The 12,714-nt window shown below is 43.6% G+C and overlaps 1 protein-coding gene across 5 annotated transcripts in view; it reads right to left on the bottom strand.

The window, feature by feature from the left end:
* The window catches only part of cbfa2t3 (CBFA2/RUNX1 partner transcriptional co-repressor 3), a 40,403-nt gene that overhangs the window by 23,818 nt on the left and 3,871 nt on the right, over positions 1 to 12,714 (bottom strand). Inside the window, exon 1 of one of the 5 annotated variants that reach the window (XM_068580202.1) lies at positions 8,064 to 9,164. The exons of the other annotated variants lie outside the window; for them this stretch is intronic. The gene's annotated coding sequence lies outside the window, so the exon portion shown is untranslated. Of the gene's footprint in view, positions 1 to 8,063; positions 9,165 to 12,714 lie in introns of those variants that run through there. 5 annotated transcript variants of the gene reach the window in all.

Below are 12,714 nucleotides of genomic sequence, written 5' to 3' on the forward strand. Positions count from 1 at the left end.
CTGGTCTGAATGATAACTCGCCTCTGTTCCATCTCATCTCCGTGTTTCTTTCTTTTCTTCGTCCTGTCAGCCATGTGCCCAATTTTGCCAGCTGCAGCTTAGCCTCAGGCTGCAATGTTTTGATATCAGATCAGAATTTCTTTCGTCGTTTCGCTTTCAGATGAAATGCTCTACTGGGCTCCATCAGGCATACAGTAACCTAATTCATTTTAATATCCAGTACGCTGTCGCTACAGGTATGAATTAGAGTTATGCATGAGTCTAAAACTTTGCCTGTGTCTTTAAGACCTGAGAAGACTTAAGCTGATTGGTGTTTTTTTATTCATTACTCACTGTCAGCTCACAATGTAATGCTATACTTTGTCTACACGTTTGCTGTTTCCTTCCTCCCACAGCATTGCATATACATGCAACACATGGCATGCAGGGGCCCAGGTGCTTTTCACAGTAAAAGAGAAAAAGTAAAAGATGAATTTCTTAATGAATTACATTTGAAAATAACCGTAAACACATGTTCAATGAATAGCAATAAAAGAATAAAACACATTTGAAAACTGCTTATGTCATCAGCTGTTGGAGGATGTTTACAATAAGTGCACTTACATAAATGAGCTCCCAGATCCAAACACCTGCAGCCTCACCCAGCACCAATTAGCTCATCAGGCTTTTAATTACACTGTTAATTGCATACAGGCAGCATGAAGGGCAGCCTGGGAATAGGGCAAGGGGGGCCTCCTGGGGACCCAGCCTGACAAGTCTGACAAACAAAGAAGAGGTTTTCTACCAACAGGAGTGACAACAGAGCAACTCTGGAGGCTGAGAGGAGAAGCAAAACAGCAGACAAGAGCTTCAAGTGCCTCATCAGCAGTATTGTGACTATAGTGATATCACTTCCTGCTCGGATCAGTTCGACATGGAGATTGTGCGCTGAGTGGCGAGAGACGCTGGGGGAAGCACAAACATAGAGGAGGAGGTGGAGGAATTGAGAGGAGCGGAGCCATGTACAGAAAGTTACGCATACATCTTGTGAGCCGCTATTTTACATCTGGATTAGATCATATTGGTCACAGGAGGGAGGGATGGAGGGGGGTTGGGTTGGGGTTTGGAGTGGGGTGGTTGAGAGAAGCAAGCGTGGGAATGTCCCACTGTGAAGTTTAGGCCATGTGGGCTTATTGTATTTGTGGGAGTCTCCTCAGAGTGACCTGTTCGCCGTAGAGCTCCACAATAACACAAACATCCTCTTCACTGTGCGTGATCTGGACACACACTCGCATGCAAACAGGACCACAAGGCCGCTGACGTGACAACAGCAACACAGGCATGAGTAACTCAGTATTTTTTTGTTTTCACCTCTTTAATATTTGGCATTTATTCCTCATCCTTATCAAATGTCTCTATTGATCTGTTATTGTATCAGTCTTGCCGACTGTCTGTCTCTTCCTAACAGCAGATGTCCTCCCTCCCTTTCTTCCAGGAGCAGTGTTTGAGGAGGTGTATCCAGGAAACAGTGGCCGGAGTTCACTTCCTGTGTGACAGGTGTGCGATGGAGGCCTGACAGCTGCTGTCCTGCTCTCTCTTTCCCTCTCTGTATTCCTCTCTTCTGTGTTTCCCTCTTTCCAACCAGCTGCAGCAGAGAGCAGCTCTGTTTGTTCTTACGTCATCGCTGCTGCTTGCTGATTTATGGAGCACAAAAGACTTAGATTTGACCCTGGCAACACACCACGGCAACTGCAGCATCTCTGTCCTTCCTCCTCATAAACCCAAACCCCGTGTGTGCGTGTGTATGTATGTGTGTGTGTGTTTGTGTGTGTGTGTTAAACGGAATGTGTGAATTGTGGCTGCCTATTTTCTCCCCATGTGTCTAGCTCATGCGCTCTGTGCACCGTTAAAAACCTGACACTGAGCTGCCACTTACAGCTAAGATAGGAAAACAAACAGCAGATTAGTCATTCTCCTGCTTGATGTCATGTATTTCAATTCATTCAGCGTTTAATGTCTGCTCTGTCACTATGGAGCTGTCAGCGCTGACAAAACTGTCTTGAACTGCTCCCAAGTCTGCCAGTGCTCTTGTGCTTCTCTTCATTTGGCCTGCAGGCACGGTAACAATAGCTCCTGACATTAGCCAGGCATGGGTAGGGTGTTCTGTATTATCCTGCAGGACCCCATAGGTTTCACATACACACACACACACACACATTGACACACACAATCCGTCGGGAAACAGAATGTGGCGGAGGAGGATGGGCGGGCGGGGGGGGGGGAGGCCCCCATGTGACAGGTTAGAGAGAAGCTTGACAGTTTCTTCATTTAGCCTACAGCCAGCTCATGCTGGAAGCTGCTGAAATAAATACCAGCGACTCCTCTGGGACACGAGCCGACTACGGGACGCCGTCACAAAAACAGAGCAGTGGAAGGACGAGAGCGACTGCGATGCTAATAACATGCTGATTATGCGAGTTAATTGGCAAATCAGGATGACCCGCTGTCATGTCATGGTCAAAGTAAGTGGACAGCAAACAGTGATACTATAAAGTAACTGTCCCTATATGAATCATAAGGAGTTTGAGAAAATCTATTAGAATAAGTAAGTGTATAAACAGTTAATTAATTTCCAAAGTGTGCCTTGGCATTGCCATGACGTATAAGGTAATATAGAGCCAAATTAAATAGAAGTGGACTCAATCCTGCATACAATACTGGTGAGATCTTCTAAGAGATGATGTTGTTTTAATGACATATGTCAGAGCTAAATTACTAAATGACAGGGCAATATGGATGTTTTTAACTTTACTTCCATCCTCTTAGAATATCTGCTGGTAACAATAGCACTGCACATTAGAAAAGTCCCTGACAAACCTGTAATTGATACTGTCTACGCTCTTAAATATAACCACCACACTTCAGCCTGTAGAGAGACCTCTCCTTGATTGATAACACACACAGGTCAGACATTACTAATAGGAGGATTTTTCTCTGAGGTAGTGCTTGAAAGACTGTGTGGAAACCATTAAACTCAACTCCTACAGCCTGTCGAAGCTCCTTTAAATGCCAGGCGATGACTCTCTCCTCAAAGTGACCACTGATCTTTGACACATCAAGTAAATCTCTGACCTCCCACTCTCTGCACTTCAAATACCTTTGAGATGCTAAAATATCCATTTCCTAGAGAAATTAGTAGTGTGTGTGTGTGTGTGTGTGTGTGTGTGTGTGTGTGTGTGTGTGTGTGTGTGTGTGTGTGTGTGTGCGTGTTTAGAGACAGGGAGGCAGAGGAAGGAAGGCTGGAGCCGAGATTAAGGTCTGTACAACTAACTGGTAACACAACGGCCCTCTGTTGCTCAGCTTCCCATTTGAAGAGAGGCGGAACCATCTGTGTGGCACAGGATCTGTTTCCAGGAGATAACGGCTTTTTTTAATTTCACAAATACTGTACACGGAGAGAGAAAGACATGCCTTCCCTTCCAATCTCTGCACACATGCTCCTGTGTTACAGCACTGCCCCAGACGTCCAGAGAGGACCGCTTTAGAGTAGAAGCCTTAATAACTCAAGTCTGTGTTCCTCTGTGCTTGTTTACTCCATGCCTGTGATAAAGGGCTCGGTGTGGGGCAGAAGGAAAGGGAGGAATTCATTACATCAGGTAGCATTGGCAATATGAACTTCCTATTTTCTCTGTTGGACTGTCTATTTAGTTTGATTAAAACTGAGATCAGCGCTACTGTAGATTAGCCCAGCTGCTTCCTCTGTCTGACTCTGATCCGAACACACTTCCTATCCTACTGAGAGGCAGAGGGCGTGGGAGGTGAGAGAGCGCTGCTGAGAGAATTGGACAAAGCAGAGAGGAAGGTCAAAAGAAGGTTAAAGGTCAGTGAGGAAGTGAAAGGTGAGGAGGGAGAGCAGGAGGTGAACTAGGCACAAGACAAGGAAGGGTGGAGGAGGAAATGCTTTTCTTTCTATTGATATAAATTCATATATACACATACTTTACATGTGAATTCATCAATGTTGTGACATTTGTTTCCTTTTACATTCATGATTGAGCCTTTCTGAGCAGTGGAAATGTGCCTCTCTTTTGCAAATGCATAATTTAGGGTGCAATTTGTTAGTGATGTAAGTGCTGAAGTGCTTTTCGTCAAATGAAGAGTCCATTCAAAAAATAACTTCCCAAAATGCTCAGCCATAAATGTTAAGTTTTCATCCTTGAATGCCACAGATAAGGTAGTGAGGATCATTTCACCTGCTCTGCATACAGGGAATTACGGAGAAAAGATGAGACCTGACCATTCCAGTGAATGCAAAACAGAGTACTAAACAGCCTCACAGAGAGTACCTGATGAGTGTCTATTTGTTTGTGTGCTTTATATTATCCTTGGGAATCTAAGAGGACATGGGGACATGCCGGGAAGCGAACAGGGAAAAGAGACGAAGAGTGATATTTCACACACGCATTTAGGGTTTTACTTGGCCTCCGCCCTCTGCTCTGCTCTGCTCCCACGCTGTGTCGTCAGCAGGCCAGCCATCCAGTGAGTGTGTTTCTCATTCCATTAGATGTTGGGAAGCTGTTTGCTCCTCCGCTCTAGTCTCTGACATTCTCCATCTCCCCAGAGAGGCTGGGCAGCCTTGTCACAGTAATGTCAAACACATGTGGAACAGACCAGGGCAGACCAGAACACGCACACACACACACACACACACACACACACACACACACACACACACACACACACACACACACACACACACACAGGATAGAGGACAGAGCAGGAGGCGGACAGAACCACACTTGTCCTTCCAACTGTGTATTAGGATAAACAACAGTGAAACCATAAAGATTCAATGCCGGAACGTCACTTCATCACGCCTTAAAACCCCAGATGTACACGAAAACACACACTTTACACACTGATCTCATTAAACTCACTTTAACTCTACAATAGGTGCACTTAGTTTCTGCATGAGGCTGCCACAAAATTTTCATTTGTCATCCTAAACAAACAAAGAACAATTAACTAAGTCAAATATCCTTCATAACGTGTTGCTGTCTCCTCTTTAACAACCGTAATAATTTAGTGTCCTGTCTTTTTGTGCTCTTGTCATAAACACACACAATCACAGGGTGGCAATGGTAAGACTAATTTAACCAACAATTATGGCTCCCTCACTTTCTGCGGTTCTCATCTTACTGTAGCCATTTGTTCTCTGATACACAAGCAGAGGATTGAATGTTTCCTCTTATTTATCTTGTATCTTCATCTATTAGAGTCTAATGTTTTGGACCTGGAAGTAAAGCTGTGCAACTGCCTACAATCAGCTAATCTTGGAAAAAGAAAGTCCCCTCAAGTGTTTTTTAAATTGAAGTCACAAATAAATACAATACAAATAAATACAAACACAAACATAAACACTTTGAATTGAGGGATGGAACATATTTGCACAAATCAAAAGGCACAAATATGAGCGAGACAAACCACCTTGTTTTGAAGTGTCTGGTGTACTTTACTCTATGTGCAAAAACACAGTTTTATAGGTGGAGATTAGGCTCAGCACTTAATATAACATGAACACACAAACATAAACATAAATAGGCTGCACACACACTGCAGCTTTGTGTCATTGCCAGATCTTAAAAACACCCTGGTGTAAAAGGAGAAGCTGTATGGCAATGCTTTCTAACTTAGGGATCATGTTCGTGATTGACTGAAGAGAAAGCAGTAAACTACTCTTCCCTAATGTTTCCTTTTTCTCTTACCTGTATAGTTTAATATCTTAAACCTCTTTCACAACTAATGCATGTACGAGTATACTTTAAGGGGTCACCTGATCAAACACAAAACTATCTGTTTGTTGACTTTCAGGGGGCCGTGCATACACACACACACACACACACACACACACACAGGCCAGATGTCTTCGGCTTGTGTCAACCGCTTGGCTTGTCTTGTTTGTGATGGCCCAGGTGTCTGTGTTGTGCTGACCACCTGACTAGCTTGCTGTGGGCTCGCAGCTCCCACCCACCTGAGGCCATCTGCTCTACTCATTAATGAGGAGACAGCCAGTTTCACCTGCACTGCCCGCATTTAGATCACAATAATTACCACATGCGCACACAACGAGCACATGCAACAAGCCCACACACTAATACAGTAAACGTGTAAGCAGTACAAAGACCCTGCAGCATCAAGTCGCGGATATCGAACGAGTCGCATCACCTGCACCAGAGGACAGAGATGATGAACAGCACTCACTTCCACCCGCTCCTGATAAACTAGTTAACATTGGCACGTGCTAGAAAGGGTACAAACATGATTGGGCCTTTGATACCTTGATGGTAAAACACAAGATATGTTGTGGCTGAAATAGCACCAATGAATCACAGACTAATGAAACAAGAAAGCAAAATCCCAGCGTGAATAAATGGCAGTGAAGTATGTATTGCTTCTTTTAGTCATTAAATAGCAGACTTTATGCTGACTCTCCACTGGTGTGTGAATTAGCCTGCTGCCGTTTCGTTTAAAGTCCTGTAGTATGTTTCCTTCTGCATATAAAAAAGAGGACGTCCCTTCAATGCACCTGTGGTAGATGGGACTGAATAAACACTCGGCAGACTGGGGTCATAATGAATGGCCTGCCTTTTAAGAGAGCTACTTAATGATGAAGTGGGGACATCTGCCTTAGCAGGCGACTGGTCGGGCCCGGCTGAGCGACGGGGCGGCCAGCGTTGCAAGGAGAGAGCCTGAGACGCTTGGTTGGTGGTGATGGAGGTATAATGTGCGGTGAGGCAGGGTGTCTGCACTGCGGTTTCACCCCTGCAACCTCCCATCCATTGTTCAAGACTATTATCAACTGTTCAATTATTCAGATGATATTTACCAGGGCCAATTATACAGGGCCGTGTCCTGCAGAGAAAATGGCTTGAGTGTTTTACTGTTGCACTCACAGGCAGAGGAGTGTGCTGCTGAGGCTGTTCAAGTGGGGAAGAAACCTTTGGCTGATCTTGTTTCTTCTCAGGGAGTGTCTCTACAGTCACAAAGGCTTACTATATATCATCCACCATGATTTCAGCTTGTTCATTCCCTTTGTGGTTGCCTTTATATTTTGGGTTGCCATAGTATTCCTTTTAAACACTTCCTCTATACCTCATCCTGTAATGTCTCCACAAGTTGGTACAGTGACTCAAACACCTTCCCCTCTGCAGAGAGGATTGCTCTTCTTTTTGTTCACACGAAAACGGACACTGGTGATGCACCACAGTATCATTGCAGTGGGGGTTGTAATCTGAAGCCCCATGGAGTTCAGGTCAGAGTAAATGTCTAAGTGTATCCATTCACACCTATCGCCTCCAACCAGTCTGGGAGGACTCCAAGTTCATAGACACCAAAGATTTCACTTTGATGTGCAGCACAGACTGATGTGCAAACAACTCATGAACCCCCTTCAGTCTCTCTGTCTCCGCCTCAGCTCTCTCGCCACGTTTCGCTCAAGAGACACAAAAGCAAATGAAAGGAGATAAGCGCATCTCTTGTTAATGATAATTATGATATGATAATTAATATCAGACTCACTTTTTTTCTGTCCATCCTACTCTGCTCTTCAGTCTGCATGTCTGAATCTCTACACCTTCCACATTATAAGCAACAATTAAATAATAATAAGAAATTTGCTTTTTCACTCACACAGGATGCAAACTATTCCCCTTATGTCCAAACCAGTTGAAGACATATTCTTATGTAAAATTATTAAATTAAGGTAGATATAATTACAGCAAAAGTATATAAATATAGCAAAAAGGCCTTTTAAAGTAAATAGATGTATGAACGGTAGCCTGGTTTGTCTTCATCTTGACATTAACACTCTGCTCTAACAGCTGCAATCATGTTGACAAAGGTGAGAGTTTAAACTTGAGATATTTCAGCCGTTTGAGCCTTTGAATGTAAAACACTCCTTATATCATGTCCTGATAAATTATAAAAACCAAAGACCTAGTGTATTGAAACACAATTCCCACCAATAACACAATTAATGTTTCCATTGATTTGTTTCAACAGTTGAGTTTGCAGGTTGTACTTACTTGGTGAAGGTCGAGGTCAAGCTGAGGTAATTGTAGCGGTGATCATCAACATCAGATAGCTTCTAAAACCGGTTTAATATCATCTCAATCCTCATTATTTGGGCAAAAAATATATAAAGCCTTGGCTAAATAGTGCAGGAATAGTTGCTAGACAGTTCAGGTGTTATTCCTTTTTTGTTTGTTTTTTAAAAAGGAAGGAAAAAGAGACACAACAATGTTTAACTTTCCTTTGGGAGGTCAAACGGGGCTTTGACTTTCCAGGTATAATAAATTATGAGGTATTTCTCTCGCCAAGTCTCTTGGATCCTTAAGCACATTGATGTCTTTGGTTTTGCAGGAACGGTGTGTTTTAAAGCAAACAGCTTTTTGTGTTGTCGGTGGAAAAAAAAAAATCACAACTTGTCCCAGTCATGTAAATCCTCTCTCTTGCTCATTTTAACAGCACCACATAGAGGAAGAAAAAAAATCATATTAAAAATATACAGCTTCAACTGCCAAAACGTGCTTTCTGGTCGTATTAAGCAGCCAAAAGTACAACCGGGTTTCTACTTTTCCCACAAATCCTCGCGTATCCCGTGTAAAACCGCAAATGATTAAGATGCGGATCCTGTTGTCTGCAGGGTGCGATTGTTATTCCTCCTGTGACAACTTTAAACCATCTTCTTTAGTTCTCGGCGCAGCCACAGTCCGTGGTGTCAGGAGCAAGTCCTAATACATCCGATAAATTCTGCTCCTTTTTTCTTGAAGAACAACAGGGCTTCTTGACAGCCCGTGAGCGGCTACTCTCACGTTTCTCTGAGCGTCCTTCTCCGCCGACGCGCCGATCCTCTGTCGACTTGTCTTCAGATGGCTGTGTGAAAGAGAACCACTTCTCCCGCAGAGAACACTCACAGTCAGCTGAACATGATTGACTGTTTCTTTTCCCGTCAATTCACAATTTTGGGGGGTTTGCAGACTTGTTTTGTCTTCACTGATGAACGGGGCTGACGAGCTCACTGCGCGCAGTAACCGCGGCTCTCTCCTCCTCCTCCTAGCTCTGTCCTCGCTGTAGCCTTCTGTCTGCGTTTAAACACCATCTGGAGCTCCTAACCTCTCTCTCTCTCTCTCTCTCTCTCTCTCTCTCTCTCTCTCTCTCTCTCTCTCTCTCTCTCTCTCTCTCTCTCTCTCTCTCTCTCTCTCGCCCTCCCTTCCCTCTCTCATCATCAGAGGCGCGAGCTGGCAGCTATGTACAGGAATCCTTTCTAAATTGAAGCCCATCCAAATTGTAGCCTACAAATATCCAATATTGGATACAAAAATTATGCCATTGTAGGCTAATATGTTGCAGAACGATACGAAACGATATGAAGGCATACTGATCCGTGATTATTCTTTTTTTTTTTTTTTTTTTTTACAATGAAATGCGTTGAAACATATATACATAATATGAATTATGTGAATGTATGACTTGAAGAGGGCAGCTTAAGACTAATTATTTCAGATGCTACCATAGTGATGGAATCAGAACGCACGAGCTGAGTGAAATACGACTGTCTGAGTCCCGCTGTCTGCCCGTGGGTGCCGCTGTTTCCTCATAACAGGACGAAGAGGACAACAAGGAGTCCACGAGACTGCAGACTTTAGTTACTTTAAAAATGAAAGAACTGAACTAAAACAAAACAATACATCTGTCTGCATGTGAACACGAGACAGTAAATACATAACTTGTAATATATTGGTGTCTTTGTGTTGTATGTATTAGTCAGTTGGGTGGATTGATGTAAGGATGGACAGACTAAATATCCCTGCCACAATGTTGCCATTTTTACCACTCGAGTTTATGCTTATTTGTTAATATCCTGTATAATAATATTTGGATTTATTGATTTATCATAGAACTAGAATTATTTTTTATAAAATACTGAAAAATAGAGGCAAGGTCAAAAACCGTAAGGTATTCAACAAACAATGTTATATAACACAAGAAAGCAGTACACTCTGTACTTCCTTATAGACTTAGAACAATATTATATAAATAGTTCTGTCAATTAAGCGATTTGATTAAACAGTTCAGCTTTACTATAACTGATGAATACAACTTTGGCTTACTTTGGTGCATTTACAGTAATGCATATGAATGTAAAGTACCAATAAAATTACTCAGAGAGAGACTAAGAAAAAGGTACTTCTAGTTCCCATAGTGAGAATCCTCCACCTGTCCACACTGGATTGTTACTCCCTTTGCCGCACCCACCTGACCTCTTTTTCCCTCTGCCGGACACACACATACACACACATATACACCTACACACGCGCACACACACACACACACACGTGCACACGCACACAGCCGTGGAGGGGGACAGAAGACAAAGCTGACACCCTTCTGACCCCTCCTGTGTCTACAGAACAAACAGGACCAGCTTGTAAAGTACACACAGACAGCTGTTCTGCCCCGACTCCATCTCACCAGCCTCGCCAGCCCCCAACACAAGCGCTGCCTTTATATGGAGCCAAGAGGACTTTTTCAAAACTGCTCCAGTCCTGATTAAATAATGTGAACAAGCAAGCGGGGGGAAGCCCCACAACGCTTTGATTGCAACATAACCCCCCCGACCCAAGTGAAGGAATCTAGCGCCAGTGTTGTAGTCCACACCACAATATTCCAATTAAGTCTGCAGGTCACACACACACACACACACACACACACACACAGTGAAACCCACTAACATTACACCCATAAACAGATGCAAAGGCCAAAACAAGCGGGGTCTGTGTACAGTGCCACGGTGGAAGTACAGTTGTCAAGGAGATGGATGGAGTGTTTATGAAACTCACTCTTTATATTTCTCTCTTTCAGAGTTATGGCCTTAGGGGCTCTGTACACATGCAGCATTGTGTGTGTGGCTTATTTGTTTCCCATGCAGAATACTGAAAAGGAAAGAAGTGTGTGTGAGTGTGTGTGTGTGTGTGTGTGTGTGTGTGTGTGTGTGCGTGTGTGTGTGTGTGTGTGTGTGTGTGTGTGGGGCCTTGAGTGACAGAAAGGTTGGCGATGGGGGTTGCATCCAAAGAAAGGATTCCTGTCAAGGTGACAGCTCCAAGATTGACAGGATGCTATTCTCCTCGGGAACGGCGTCCGTCAACCTGTCAGCCTCCCTGTTCAACAGCCTCTCACTCCTCTTAATTTGGCCTTTTGTTGCGCGGTCACTGGGTTAGCTCTGACACTCCATGTGGCCGGCCTGATAAACTGCACAATGAAAGACATGCACGTAAGGTGGGAACTCGCTTCGATGAACCCTCAGTGCCATAAAACTGTAACTGGAAATCCCTTTGACGGCATTAATGGCGAAAACGGCTTTGTTTCCCCCTTTCTTTCGATCCGCTATCGCTCTGTCACCTCACAAACACACGATGTGGACTTTGTTATGTCGACAGCATCTCCTGGATGGTTGAGCTCTCACTGAGATAGAAGAACCAGGTTTGGTCATTGTGCGGGGATGGAAATGACTATTTCTCTCCATCTGTTTGTGTGCGTGTGTGTGTGTGTGTGTGTGTGTGTGTGTGTGTGTGTGTGTGTGTCAGAGTAAAGGGAAAGAGAGAAGTTTGCAGCATTTCCTCCGCTCACGCATTGTAAATCCTTTCCTATAGCGGCAGTCACAGGCTAGTGTGTTGACGGGAGATAAGGCTCTGAGCCGACTGAAAGGAACGCTAGACCCATTGTGTTCCTGCGCTCTTCTCTCTTCTCCTATCCTCTCCTCTCTCGTGCACATTCAACAGACCACACTCTCTTATGTGGTGGCCATTAAAGTCACCATTGTAGGTAGGAGAGAGAGAGAGAGAGAGAGAGAGTAGGAGAGAGAGACAGAGAGAGAGCGACAGCATCTCACTTGGTCAAAGCAGAAAAACAAGTTGTAAATGTAATGTGGATAGAAACTCTGCTAAAAAACATTATTGGGTTTATGTTGAGAAATTTCCCTTTGAGTCACACACACTTTTCTCCATTGATGAGCGTAAGAGGAGGTTGTTCTCTCACTTTGTATGTTAATATCTTTAATTTGCGCATGTCCTCAAGCTGCTCCATAATGTTATGAAAGGATGAGACAGAGAGACAGAGAGAGAGAGAGAGAGTCTATCTGTGATACGACGCAGTGTAATGGATCATTGACCCGCCCACTCAAGCACGTATGTTGGAATGCTGCTTTTACAAATTGCACCAATAGACCCCCTGACATTTTGTTTGCAATCGAGCGGCAAAGTGTTGGGCTGTTTGAATCATCCAGACATGATGTGAATGTAAAATTCAATCCACACACTTTGGTAACAATATTGTCCTTTGAAATACTTGACGTCCAGGGTTGTTTTCTGCCACAAAACAACTCTCATAAGAGCACTACACAATGCATTACTGTGGCTGTTCTGGGCCTTATTTTTCCTATTTCATGTACTTTTTTAGATCATTTATCTTTACTTGCAAATACTGACAATGTTGAAATTATACTTCCCTTGCCTTGAATATATTTAACATGATCTTTTCTAAGCCGAGCAAAACAGTAGAGATGTAGAAAAAGAGTATACTTGCAGATTGATTTTTACCTAAATGCTTCCTTAGGCATTCATAGTTCGACTGCCAACGACTAATGGAAGTGAAAAGTGTAGACACTTTGATAAGATT

Source organism: Clinocottus analis, unplaced genomic scaffold (assembly GCF_023055335.1).
Source record: "Clinocottus analis isolate CAN_PGR_092001 unplaced genomic scaffold, fCliAna1.0.p SCAF_1, whole genome shotgun sequence".
NCBI classification, from domain to species: domain Eukaryota; kingdom Metazoa; phylum Chordata; class Actinopteri; order Perciformes; family Cottidae; genus Clinocottus; species Clinocottus analis.